The sequence below is a fragment of the Apis cerana genome, linkage group LG6 (assembly GCF_029169275.1).
Source record: "Apis cerana isolate GH-2021 linkage group LG6, AcerK_1.0, whole genome shotgun sequence".
Lineage (NCBI taxonomy): Eukaryota > Metazoa > Arthropoda > Insecta > Hymenoptera > Apidae > Apis > Apis cerana.
In genome coordinates this window covers 12163750-12177361 of record NC_083857.1, presented here as the reverse complement: position 1 = coordinate 12177361, position 13612 = coordinate 12163750, and the positions used below count along the sequence as shown (strand labels likewise).

Here is a 13612-nt window from a genome sequence, read left to right as displayed (position 1 = left end):
AGCGATTTACTTGATAAAAATATCGACTTAACCTAACCTAAACTCAATATTAATTTCATAATCTACCAAATTCCACATATAAATTCTCTACAAATACAATTAATAAATCTTGTTACATATAAGTACGTCAATTTATTATTATAATTTAACATGAAAAATTATGAAATGGTGATTTATTTGATAAAAATACCGATCTAACTTAACCTAAATTCAATATTAACTTCATAATCTGGATATCAAATTTCACATATAAATTCCCCACAAATATAATTAATAAATCTTGTTACATGTCAATTTATTATTATAATTTAACATGAAAAATTATGAAAAGGCGATTTACTTAATAAAAATATCGACCTAACTTAACCTAACTTAATATTAACTTCATAATCTGGATACCAAATTCCACATATAAATTCTTTACAAATACAATTAATAAATTTTATATGTGAACATATCAATTATTATAATTTTAAAAAATTAGAAACGATTCACTTGATAAATATCGATGCCCTTTTCGACTTAAAACAACCATATAATCTCATATAAATCAAAACGATTTTCATTTCCAAATATTTGACAACTAAAAAAGGATTGATACCAATACAAACTTCAAACGATACCAAACGATTCGACTGTTCATCTCGTAAAATATTTATCGCAATCTTTCTCATTAATAATTAAACTTAAACGTGCAAAACTTATTCCGAAATAAAAAAAAAACTTACTCAAAATTCAAATTCCAAAGTATCGAGAAATGGAAACGTTCGATTCGTGGAATCCATCCAAAAAAGAAAACAAAAAATCGCATACGCACACAGGCAAACAGACGAACTTCCTTCCGCCACATCCACGGGATTATAATACAATTCGTGGAACTTTAACAATCCGGGGCGCAACTAGCTAAACTAAACAGATTTCGTTGTACGTCGGAAAACGTCAATTCTGACGTATGCGTTTGATTTTAACAACTTGTATACACACCGATACCACAGGTACCCGTGACTTGCTCGTAACTGACGGCTTGACGTTTGCACGCTGATGTGTACTGATTTTGGATTTCCATCCCGGCCTGGGCGGGGATAAAAGGGTATTACGTGTATTCGCCGCGCCACGGGTAATGAGGAAATCATCCCCTATACAATTAATCCCGGTCGAGTTGAAATCGTTTCTGCCGAGCATCTCCTACCGAAGACAATCGAAGCTACATCCTTAACACGATCTTGTAATCTAAAGAAGATTCAAATACATATTTATAATGGGATAAATTGGATCTGAAAATTATTTCGGAAAAATCGTGTTAAAGATACCCTTCTATACTTTAAGTTGGGGGCGTAATTCATATCGTTTCGATTCTTTATTATTTCGAAATCATAATGCGTAATGTAAAATAATTGGAAACTTTATAGAAACGCGGTATTCGAGTATAATTTTTCTTAGTACAAAAAAAATATACAATCTTGGTCAAACATCGGACGTGTCGCTTGCAATTGATCTCGAAAAAAAGAAGCTTCATCGAGTAAAATTAAAATAGGATACGATGCAAAAGTAAGGTAAACGAAATGAAGAAGAAAAAAAGAAATTGTGTCCCCATTGACCGGATAACAGGGGGTTGTATCCTGATCGCGCATCAGAACGATATCGCGTTTCCTAACTGCAATAACGTGCATGTGTATGTGTATGTGCACGGATGTAACGCAAAGAAGGGAGGCGGGTGGATAGGCAGCCGGGGGTGTAACAAATAACGCCCGCACTTATCTGAGTCATGCACTTTTCAGTGACAAGGGCGTATGATTTATTGCCTACAACCTTGCTACAATGAGTCCAGGACGTGTTAAACTGACCGCGTTCATCATTAAAATTAATGGGTATTGGATACCAACGGCACGCCTGTAGGCGAAAGGGAGGCAGGGGATAAGCGAGACAGATAGAGAGGATCCAGCGAATAAAAAGTATCCTCTCGCGATTATTTAGTTGTTCTCAATTGTATCTCCCGCAAAAATAGGATAGTACAATTTGAATCGATGCGGGATTAAGATTAAAAGAGAAATTTAACATTAGAATTTGTAAACTATAGAGAAAGGGGAAGGGTTCGTGCGTTTCGAGCTTTTGAAGGGTGAGTTGGCAAATTAAGGGTCGGGGAATAAATTGAGGGGAGCCTCTTGTATTGGTAACGGAGGGTTTGAACAGTATTTGATAATAAAGTTTGTAATTAGGTTGTAATTAGGTTGTAACGCTTAAATGATAAATATTTTTTTAAAAAACGTGGAACTTCCAAGAAGCGTTTTATAAGATAAACGTCTTCAATTTTACTGATAAAAAAAAACAGTAACAATCGTAATCCATGAAAAAATTAATTTAGAAAAATTTCCATCGCAGACAATAAACGAATAAAATTCGAATTTAAAAAAAAGAAAGAAGGAAAGAAAAAAAAAACGAAAGAGGCGGCGAATTGAAATTCGTAATACACGGCGGCGGATGTAAAACCCGTGGAAGGTTCGCGTAAAAAGCACTTCCGGGCGCTGAAGTCGTGGAATGCGCCGGCAATTTGCGCGGAGAAGGGCGTCGCCACGAATTCCGCCACACGACTGATCCAATCGTACGTACCTACGAGTGCACACGCACTCGTCTCAGGTGTTTAACCGTTCACCGTCGGCGAAATTGTCCCGGAAGCGGCAGACGTCCATTGTGCGGGGCGAATATGAAACGTGTTAAACTAACCGCCAACATCCATTAAAATTAATGGGTATTGAATAGCGGAGATGGTCCGCGCGAGATGGGGCGCGCCGGGAAGTCGAATGAAGTGGTGCCATCGTCCCTGGCCAGACGCCTGGCTAGATGGCGAATCGTTGAAACCTTTCAGTCGGCGATCACCGAGCTAGCTGTGATCGGAGAAAAAAACTTCGCTGCCAGGATCGTGAAAGAGAAAAGTTGAGAGACTCTAGGAATTATGGATTTTTTCAGTTGTTTTCTTCTCTCTCTTATTATTGCGTAGTTATTATCGAAGATATCGTCTGAATTGACGTAGAAATAAATTCTTGTTTCTTGAAATTACGTATAAATATATCAAATTGAAAGGAATTAATCTCTCTTATTTCGAGCAATTAAATCGTAATTATTATTTCGATGAAGTTAAATTAGTCAAAATTAGTTGATCCCAAAAAAAAAAAAAAAAGAAACAACGACTACCGAGAGAATCTATATTTCCGTCGATTCGTTGAATTACATGTATGTAATGCGCACGGTTCACCCGTGTGTTATCGCATCGATTCGCATTAATTGACACGCGATTAAGGATCGCCGCGTTATGTCCGCGCGGCTTATCTATCCGAATACAGAATCACCGCTTGTATCGAAGAGATTTCTCCCCGTTAATAACGGCGATAATAAACGCGGTACAAAAACATCCGTAAATTCCCCGCTACGATTCGAGAGAGGCGGAATTCCATTTGAATAATAAAAGAACGCTGAGGGGGAGAGGGGGTGGGATATGCGAACGGGAGAATCCCTCGAAAGAGAACGCTAATTCAAGGGAGAAAAGAAATCCCCGCCCCACGGTTAACAACCGCTTTCGCGTTTCGCTTCGAGTTATACTTGACCCAGTGGCACCGGGTAATCACTTTTCTTTTCCGATGAATTCCATCCTCGATATTCCCGGAAGTTATGCCGCGACATCGGGACAGTAGAACGTCCCGCCTTGTACGAAACTTCCGAGAAACGGAAGCTCGATAATATAACAAAGCGGTCGATCGTGCGAAAAAAAAACGAACGGCTGATTCTGTATAACAAGAGAGGAATTTATCAATTTTGTAACGCCGTTCTAACCCGTGTTCTTTGCGAAAAAGATTTTATAGATTTCCTTTCTCCTTTTACGCTTTGACGTTCAATGAATTCGTTTGTATTTGATATATAGGTATATAGTTCGTGCAACTGGGTCAAGTTGGCTTTGAAACCATAGAAGATGGAAAATTGAAATTTTGTTAGGTCACGTTGAACGGTTTATGAATACGATTTCGTATTGCACGTGTTGCGGAAGCGGGAAGGAGAAATTATTTTAATTTCACGGAATGAAATTTATCCGTATCTTTTATCGTTTCAAAAGCTTCGTGCTGTTACGCGAGGCCATATCGATTAATAAATATGAGAAATTTGGAAGTCGAAATTCAAAAAATATGTTTTTTGGTATTTTTTATCAAAAATATATTATACCTGTTTTATATGTACTGATGCAGCTTATTTAACAATGATTGCGCATTTTATTCACTTTTATATTTATTTCCCTATTGTGCGCGTTGGAATTCGCTCGATAAGCTGCGTAAAATGTGTAAATGAGAAAGCAATATCGTTTAAAGTCAGAAGTTTCTGTTTCCAATTCAACTTCCATAAATTTCGTTACAAAACCAACTAACGAGCCCCGCGGAATACGCAGCGAATTTCCTGGATTAAAAGGGAGGCGTTGTTTCGTTAAAAATTTTGATGCAAAAAACGATACCTACATTGTTTTCCAAGTACAAAGATTCCAATGATTATGTTACGTATAGCGAGAAATAATGTTATTCAATGTGGGAATCCCTGCCAGCTTTTTAACGAAGCTAATTGCAATACTGTGGAAATTTATTCGTATATTATAAATAATACGAGTAATATAAACATTACAATGCAAAACTGTATATTTAAATGGTCAACGAAACACGTAGAAAAGAATAACGAACTTTCGCATAAACATATTTCATCGCTAATATTATACATTTTAAATTAATTTCATGTTTTTTCAATATAATTTTCCTTGAATCATGAATTTAATATTTCTAAACGTTCATTTCACTTTAGCAACGTTATAAATTTAAGTCAAAAATATTATTATGATTGTTATTGTTGTTATTAATATTTTTAATAATTTTACTTGTATACTGTATATATTTTTATAATATTCTCTCGAGGAGAAATGCGAAAAAGAATAAATTATGCTTACTATATGATTTGCATTTATCCAAACAAGATAGAAAGATTATATTTTAAATTTCTATGCATATATTTTGAATGTAAATTTTTTTGGTTACATCCTTTCTTTCAAATTGATTGTGAATTGAGCAAATTATTATCTTTTATGTTATGTCATATAAGTTTCAAAAACATTAAAAATTGCCTCGATCGTTACGAAAAACAATTACCAGATAAAAAAAACAGAGAACATTTTCACTATATGTCACTACGTGAATGATTGCATATAACGTTTTAGCGAAAACGAATTCAATCTATTAAACAAACCATAGTGTGATCGTTCAAACGAATCCAGTGAATAAGAAAAAAAAATGAACCGAGCATCAAAAAATATATCACAATATATCATCTAATGCGAACTAGGTGAACTCTCAATATAATTCAGAAACAAGAACATTCCATTTCGTAATATCAACATAACAAAACATACCTTTATTTCAAACACATCATGTTTCGAACCATTTTCATTATCACACATTCATCCACACATACATATAGTCCACTGCATACATCAATGTGAAACTAGAAAGAAAACAAATCGTTGAATCAATCAAATTCTTTTAACGAATTCTAATATATAGATATTCCTTCTTCTAAAATTAACCTTGCACTCGAAACACATTTAATGGTTGCCATTAACACACGCGCATCATTTCAAATCTTTCTTGCATAACCTCACAAACGAATTCGACGAACGAGAAAAGAAATATACCGCACAAACATCGAAAAGTCTCTAAACATCTCTCGAAAGCAAGTATCCCATCTCGTAATACGAACTCTTTACCGAAATCTTCCTTAAAACCTTTCCATTAGCGCGCATACTCCTCGAAATTCGTCTCCATCGCTAATGATCCACGTTGCAACAATGAAATTTCGCGGACAGGTCGGAGATCGTAGCGCTCAAGCGGGAACGACAGCAAACCAGAGAAACACAGTGGTGAAGAAGGATAGAGAGTGGGACAAGAGGAAAGGCAAAGCGCGGCGAGGAGGTAGCACAGGTAAATCGATCTGTCGGCGCACGTAACACGCGGTTAAGTAGCGCGTTAAAACTCCGCGAACGTTCCGGGTATGCTTTCAGCATATTTGCATAGGACTCTACTTTGTGGCGCGTACACGCACATATACGGTTGCATTGCATTCATGGTTACAAGAATGGATGTTTGTGTGGTCATACGAAACGACAAGGGAATCGAGATGCACAGAATCAGTCGAAAAATTGTTTATACTTACTGAATATTACTCTTTGAAAAAAACAGATTTTATAATTATTGATTATCTCGTTAACGATCAACGATGATCACGTATTCCGCGAAATGAAATTAAAAATTTGTGTTGAAATGACTTGCTTCCTTTTACTAATTTCGAGTAATCGATGCGTCACACCGCAGCGTTCGATTATAAAAATCGATATGAGATAAATGTATAGCAAAGCGACAGAGGGCAGTGATAGTTACATTACGAAGTAATATCGCTTTTCGACTTTAATGGAGGATTTTCTTTTTTACAGAGTGATATGTGAATAATTTAATGTGTCAAGTTTTTTGTGTTTTGTTGTCAACGTTATGTAAGATGAGAATATGATGACTGAGAGAAAATATTGGAGAATCGAAAATATGTGAGTACAGGTTATAAATATCAGAAACATTGCATTCCACAATGATTTTGAAGGAAACTTTCAATTATTAGTTTCTATATAATAAAATTTATTGTAATTGTTATTTATTGATAGATATTAAATATTTTCAATATTTAAAAATATTTCATATATGATTAATAAAAAAGATGGGAAAAAAAGTCAAATTAATTTTACGACTTGTAAGAGGTTAGAAAATGTTATGGAAATGTTATTTTCTTGTTCGTATAATATTCTTATCTCTTTTCCATAATTTTCTTTTCACAAAATCTAATTATATACTTATATACGTATATAATCAGCAAAAGAAATCGAAACAGAAACAATCTTCATTAAAAAAGATATTAAGAAAATATTTAGAACATTTAAAACGGAATATTCTACTTTTCTTTCCGTTTCTCTTTATCTCTCTAATACTTGCTCGCGATTCGCTGGCAATTTAAAATAGTGCTGTTTGCATTTCCCTTTCAATTATGGAAATATCAGCAGAAACGCCGAGAACTTCAAGTATCCTGAGCATAGTTAATTTCTATTACATTTGTATATTTAATCTTCTCTCCCGAAGGAATAATCGCCTCGACGGGGCAGAGATTCCGAAACTTTTGATAAAACTGTAAATAACGATGACGCGGTCGGAGTTTGAACTTCGACAAGAGTTCTCTAACCTCTTCAATTAGCGACATTTGTTGAAAAAATTATCAAAATCGAATCAAAAGTGTATTAATAGTCCACACAATATTATATAAACTCGAATATATTTTCGTTTATTTTTTAGAATAGAAAATTAGAATATCACGACTATTAATAAATTCATCATTTAAAATAATATGAAAAATTTGTTCTTTAGATTATTCAATTCTTTTTAGCGAATTTTAATTTCGCATTTCGATAAAATTCGCTACAAAAATACAGAGAAGAGAAAGCAGAACAATTTTGGTTATACTCTAAATTAATTCGAGCGATTCGAATTCTCGATCCCGAATATTTCTCATTTTCTACGAATTATTTTCCATATTATAATCTTAAAAACAAAACGTCGTCCGATTTCTTGCGTCTCTTGTTACAGCAACATGAAGGAATCGGGAGATAAATAAAACGCAGTGAAACGCAGCATTAAAAACCCGTTTCCTCTTTCTAAACATCGCTTTCAACATTGCACGACCTCAAAAAAAAAAAAAAAGAAAGGAAGGAAAAAAAGAAAAAAATGAGAGAGGAGATGGAAGAAAAAAATAGAGTTCGCCTTTTTGCAGAGCACAAGTCAAGCAATAAAGCGACGTATCGTTCCACATTTTTCTTTCTTTTTTCTTTTTTTTTTTTTTTCCCCTCCCCTACATCACCGTCAGCTTCTAGATCACTGTTAATGTTATATATCGGGCCGCAGTACCAAGAAGAATTATGCGTTCTCTCTCCCTCTCTCTCTCTCTCTCTCTCTCTCTCTCTCTCTCTCTTCTACCCGCCATTTAAAAACGTCATCGAGTCGATATTAATAGTAGTTAAAAGCGAGGGTGCGCTTGTAATCGCGTGAAATCGAGTTATGCCGCGAAAATTGGCCGCATACGCTGTAATAAAAGCGATTACTCGAATAACTCGCGGTTACCGGCATTGTCACGTGACCGGATCATTTATGACCGGATCATTGGCGATGCGCGGATAAAAGTTCGTGTAACGAGCGGGCTCCGTGGCGGTTCGCCGCTTTGTAAAAGCGACCAACTTAATTTAATCGGCTACCTTCGGCCTCGGAAACGCGCACGCGCATACTATCCATCGATTTAATCGGCAATTAAGCTTAACGAATATCGCGCCGCGGTATTGGCGGGTTTTCCAAAACGCGGATCACGCGGTCCTGTTTGACAAACTATTTACGAGGGTTAGTGACAAACATTATTTTCATTTATTATTTTCGAACCATTGGAGTGAATGAATATATAATAAAATCATTCTATACAGGTGGCAATTGTTTCTATTTTTTTCCCTTTTCGAAAACGAAGGGTTTGTATCGCTGCTTCGGCATTGATAAAATGACGCAAAAAATGTAAATTTCAAAAGAGAAGAGAGTGTTTTTACTTATTTTTTAGTATTTTTGAAAATGCTAAATAATTATTGTATAAATTTATAGAATATTTTTATAAAAATAATATCTTATTTTTTATTCTCGATTGTATCACTCTCGCGCAATTTTGTGGTAAAATAGATGAAAGCACTTTAGCATTACAAATAAGGCATATAAAATTCGTACGACGGTCGACGTGTTAAGGGAAGATTTTTCTTCGATATACACTTTTGATTAAGTAAAATGGATGTAGAACAGAGTCAAAGTTTTTTTGTCATTCTACTAAAGTAAATATAATGGTATAGAGCGGCAAAGTTGAACGTCATTTGAATTAAAAATTGCAGTGTAAGAAAGTAAGAGAAAAGTGTCAGACACGTTGAACATATCTTATGCTTTTCCAGATATTTTAAATATTTGCCATGGGCAAAGATCTTTTTTATCACGTCGTTAATAATACAAGATTTTTACTATGAGTTTTTCCTCAATCGAAATATTTTCCACGATATTATGGAGTCTTGCATTACCTTTCTACTCAGTTTTAGAAGCTTTATCGCGGGAAATGGATATTACTTTCGCGAGTAACGAAATTATCGATGAATATTTAAACGTCTTCAAAGATTATAAACTGCTTTCCTCTTAATGAATACTTTCCTAGAAAATTTCCTCGTTCGAGAATGGATATGTATAACTGCTTAAAATATCGTTACTTTCAATTTCATTCTAATTTCTTAATCGTTTCAAAAACAAAAACCGATTCATTGATATAATACGAATTTATAAGAGTAATCCATAATCTAATTACAAAATATATTACAAAGCATATTACAAATACTTTTTACAAAAACCATCTTCTTATTGCATCCCAGAAATAACATTAATAAAATTAACATTCAAAAGCGAATGATCTTCGTTACGTGATTTTTAATATCGCTTTATTCTAATTTTTTCTATTGCTGCACGTGCATGAAACACGGTTGCAAAAATCTCTATCCGCGAGAGACTCGTAGAATAATCGTTGAAAAATGTTTGCGCGCGAAACGAATAAATTAGGCCGCGAAATACCGAGATTTATCCGCGAGAAAAGGGTGAGAAACGAGGAGGGCTGTACCTCGTATCGGTACAGCCGCGTGGGAAAGTTCGCGCAATTTCCGAAGAATTCGCAAGAAGAGAGAGAGAAAGAGAAAGAGAGAGCATCCCTCCTTTAGTTTCGAGGTTGTAAGAATGCGGGAGGATGATCTGAAAAATGGGTCGAATCGTTTTAAAACTGTATAACGCTCGTAAAAATAGACAAGCCGGGTGGAAGGGGAGGAGGGAGACGGGTTAACGTAAGTCCACGAATCTGTTTTAATATACTTTGCAGACATTGAGAAATAACTTTATTTGCGAGGAGGGATTCCGAAAGATACAACGGAACATTTTTCTAAATCGCGAAAGATTCGGCATAAGCAATTTTTAAAAATGGAAATAATCCCACGTATCGAATCGTAGTTCCAATCTTTATTTTCAAGGGATATATGAACACGTAGAAACTTTATCGCGAAAACGATCCGATGTTTAAGTAGCGTGGTCTTAAATTGTTCCGATACCTCGAATAATTGCGTAAGATTATTTCTTGTCGTGAAAATATTTTTTTCAAAATTCGAATATCACTGTACAATTGAACGTATTTTTGAATTTATTTTAAAGGAGTAAATGAATACGTAGAAAGTTTATTGTGAAAACGATCCGATGTTTAAGTAGCGTGGCCTTAAATTGTTCCGACACTTCGTGCAATGTTGCGTAAGATTATTTCTTATTGCGAAAAGATCTTTTCGAAATTCGAATATCACTGTACAATTAAACGTGTTTTTGAATTTATTTTAAAGGGGTAGATGAACACATAGAAACTTTATCGCGAAAAATGACGATCCGATGTTTAAGTAGCGTGGCCTTAAATTGTTCCGACACTTCGTGCAATGTTGCGTAAGATTATTTCTTATTGCGAAAAGATCTTTTCGAAATTCGAATATCACTGTACAATTGAACGTGTTTTTGAATTTATTTTAAAAGAGTAGATGCACACGTAGAAACTTTATCGCGAAAAGTGACGATCCGATGTTTAAGTAGCGTGGCCTTAAATTGTTCGGGCACTTCGAGTATCGTGCAATGTTGCGTAAGATTATTTCTTATCGCGAAAAGATCTTTTCGAAATTCGAATATCTTTGTACGATTGAACGTGTTGTCGGAATTAGTTTGAAGTAATAGATAGAAAGTTTAACGAGAATGTAAACGAAACACGTTGTAGCGTTAATTCCACTACTGGCTGAACCCTTTAAGTAGAATACTCTTAAATAGGGTAGACGCTTATAACGCTTCGCAGCGTACAGTTGCGTTTCGAAACGAACGACAACAAAGAAAAGACTCAAATATATATTTTTAATATCAATTTTTAATTTGCAACGTGTAAAATTCAATCGAATTCGATGTCTTATTATATCCAATATCGAGAGATTAATAATTTTTTATTAATAAAAAATACTTCTTCCCGCTTATTCCATCTACAAACGTATATAATTTCTCCGGAATCATCCTTCCAATCCCCTTTTGAAACAAGTCTTCTTGCACTCTCTACCTTCCACGATTGAGATGTTTCGAAACGATTCAACCGACCGTGTGAAAAAGCGCACATCCACGCGTGCACATCCACGGTTCGTAGGCAGAAATAGAAGAAACACAGGAAATATAAAGATCATAACGAGCATCGCTTCTCCCCTTTTAATACGCGATTCAGATACCCATGATGTTCAAAGCACTCCGTCGTTTAATTAAACGGAACGTTTACAGGAGCGAACGTCCCGCTCCTTCGCGCGGCAATGAACACGAAGAGGATTAATCGACGTCGAAAAACATTTTCCCAAGAACACCGAGTGCACGTGTGTATGCACGCGCGTTAGATACACGTAGTGTGAAAATCCACCAGCGCAAAGGGGAACAAAAGAAGCGGAGAACAATCGAGCACGATCGTATAAGCTCGTCTAATTCACGATAGTATAACTCTCTCTCTCTCTCTCTTTGATCGTAATTTCATTCTCCGAAATTTCTGCCGATTAATACCCGTATGTATACCTAATTCTCTCTCTCTCTCTCTCTCTCTATAATTAAATAGGAGCCACGAATAGAAGCACGAATAATTCACGTATGCCGGAATCAATCGAATCCTCGCGACAAAGAGATCGCCATCCATCGGTATCCATCCACGTACGCGAGTTAACAAGCACGAGAGAGAGGACTCACCTCAGTTCGATGCTCTGATTCCGTTTATCATTGATGCTGACGATCACGTCGCGAGGCTGTATGGTGTTGTCGTCGTTGCACTTTGAGGAGGTCACTTTGCCGCACAACGGTTCACCAAAAAAAACGAATCGGATCTCCCCTCCCTCACGCGACGATGCTCGCCGTGTCGCGCGCGCTACCACGACGAGTCGTTAACGATGGCATTTAGCGCGCGCCACCACGCCGGACGAAGGAGGACAAAGGTGTCCCGTTCTTGGACGGACGCGCGGTTCCAATCCTGCGGGAGGGAGCGGCGCGCACACTTTGGTCGTTCGAGGAAGATCGAGGCTCAGAAAGACGGGCGGACAGTCTTTCTCATTTCACCGCACTCGAATCGAACAAGATACGAAATGAATTCGTATAAATTTGAACTTTCTTCGCACACGCGAGGAGCAAGTGTTGCCTTCTTCACGTTGTTTGAACACGATTAAACGCGGGGAAAGGAAAAAAAATCTGATTGATTCACTGATTAACGAGACATTCACGCCGAGACTACGATTACGTAGGTGTCGCGTGTTAGACACGAGGTTAGACACAGTTCGAAACGCAGCACAGAATATCACCCAGCTGGTCACCAGCTTAACCGATAACCTGTTACCGATCGATCGGCAGGGGATCGAGGAACAAACGCGCGGCAACGCGAGAGAGAGAACGAACGAAGCGAAGACGAAGACGAATATATATATATTTATATATAATAATCGACGATAAACGAATACGATGTCGATACGAGGGAAGCGCACGAAGTAAGAAGTAGAAGCACACGAAAAACGGGGACAGCGAGCAACGTGTATGTTTGGCCGCGCGACGAAGTAAACACTTCGCACGAAAGCTCTCGACTGGCAGGGATGACCGAGCGGCACAGTTCAGTGGTTCGCGCAAGTAGCTCGGTAACGCGGCGTAACAGTGCGCAAGCTGTGCTTTTGTGCGCCAGATGCAGCAGCCCCCCGTACAATCGGTAAGCTGACAATTACTCTCTCCCTTTCCGCCTGGCTGCAACCAACCTCGCCTCTCCCGCCTTTCTTCTTCACTCGACGCCTCCGATATCCTTGTTTCCCCTTCTCCCGTTTCCAACCAGTCGCATTAACGATAAATATCACGCGACCATGTCGTCGCTCGATCCTTCCTTCCCGCGTTGCGTCGATCCGAGCAAGATATACGCGAGGCAAATTCTCGGGAGAGAGCGAGAGAGATATAAAGAGAGAGAGAGAGCGGATGGTACGAGAGATCGCGCGAACACTGCGTTCTCCCCCTTTGCCAATCCGTGGTCGGACTGACGAACTCCGTGGCGAGACTGACCGCCCGACCTGTGTGTACCTGCGCCGCGGCAGAGCGGCCACGGTGGATCGCGAAAAGTAACTGGCGAGCCGACCGACCCCGATTGCCTCGAGTCTGCGCCCTGGCGACATTTCTCGTGTACCGGATATAAAATATAGACGCCAAGCTACCGTGTACGTGTACCCTACGCGTCCCGTTCTGCTCCATTCTGCCTTCACTCTAGCCTCATCCACTCCTCTCCTTTCCACTCTTTCCACTCGTTCTCTCTCCATCTTTTTCTTCTCCTCTGTTCTACGTAGTATTCGCTTCTCTCGCTCTTTCGTTCGTTCGTTTTACCA

General features: G+C 37.6%; 1 protein-coding gene across 5 annotated transcripts in view; it reads right to left on the bottom strand.

Moving 5' to 3' along the window:
- The window catches only part of LOC107993946 (teneurin-a), a 628759-nt gene extending 615424 nt beyond the window's left edge, over window positions 1-13335 (bottom strand). For 3 of the 5 annotated variants that reach the window (XM_062076384.1, XM_062076386.1, XM_062076385.1), the window contains exon 1: window positions 11958-13335. The gene's annotated coding sequence lies outside the window, so the exon portion shown is untranslated. The remainder of the gene's footprint in view (window positions 1-11957) is intronic. The other 2 variants (XM_062076387.1, XM_062076388.1) reach the window with 1 other exon arrangement.
- Between the last annotated feature and the right edge of the window lie 277 nt (window positions 13336-13612).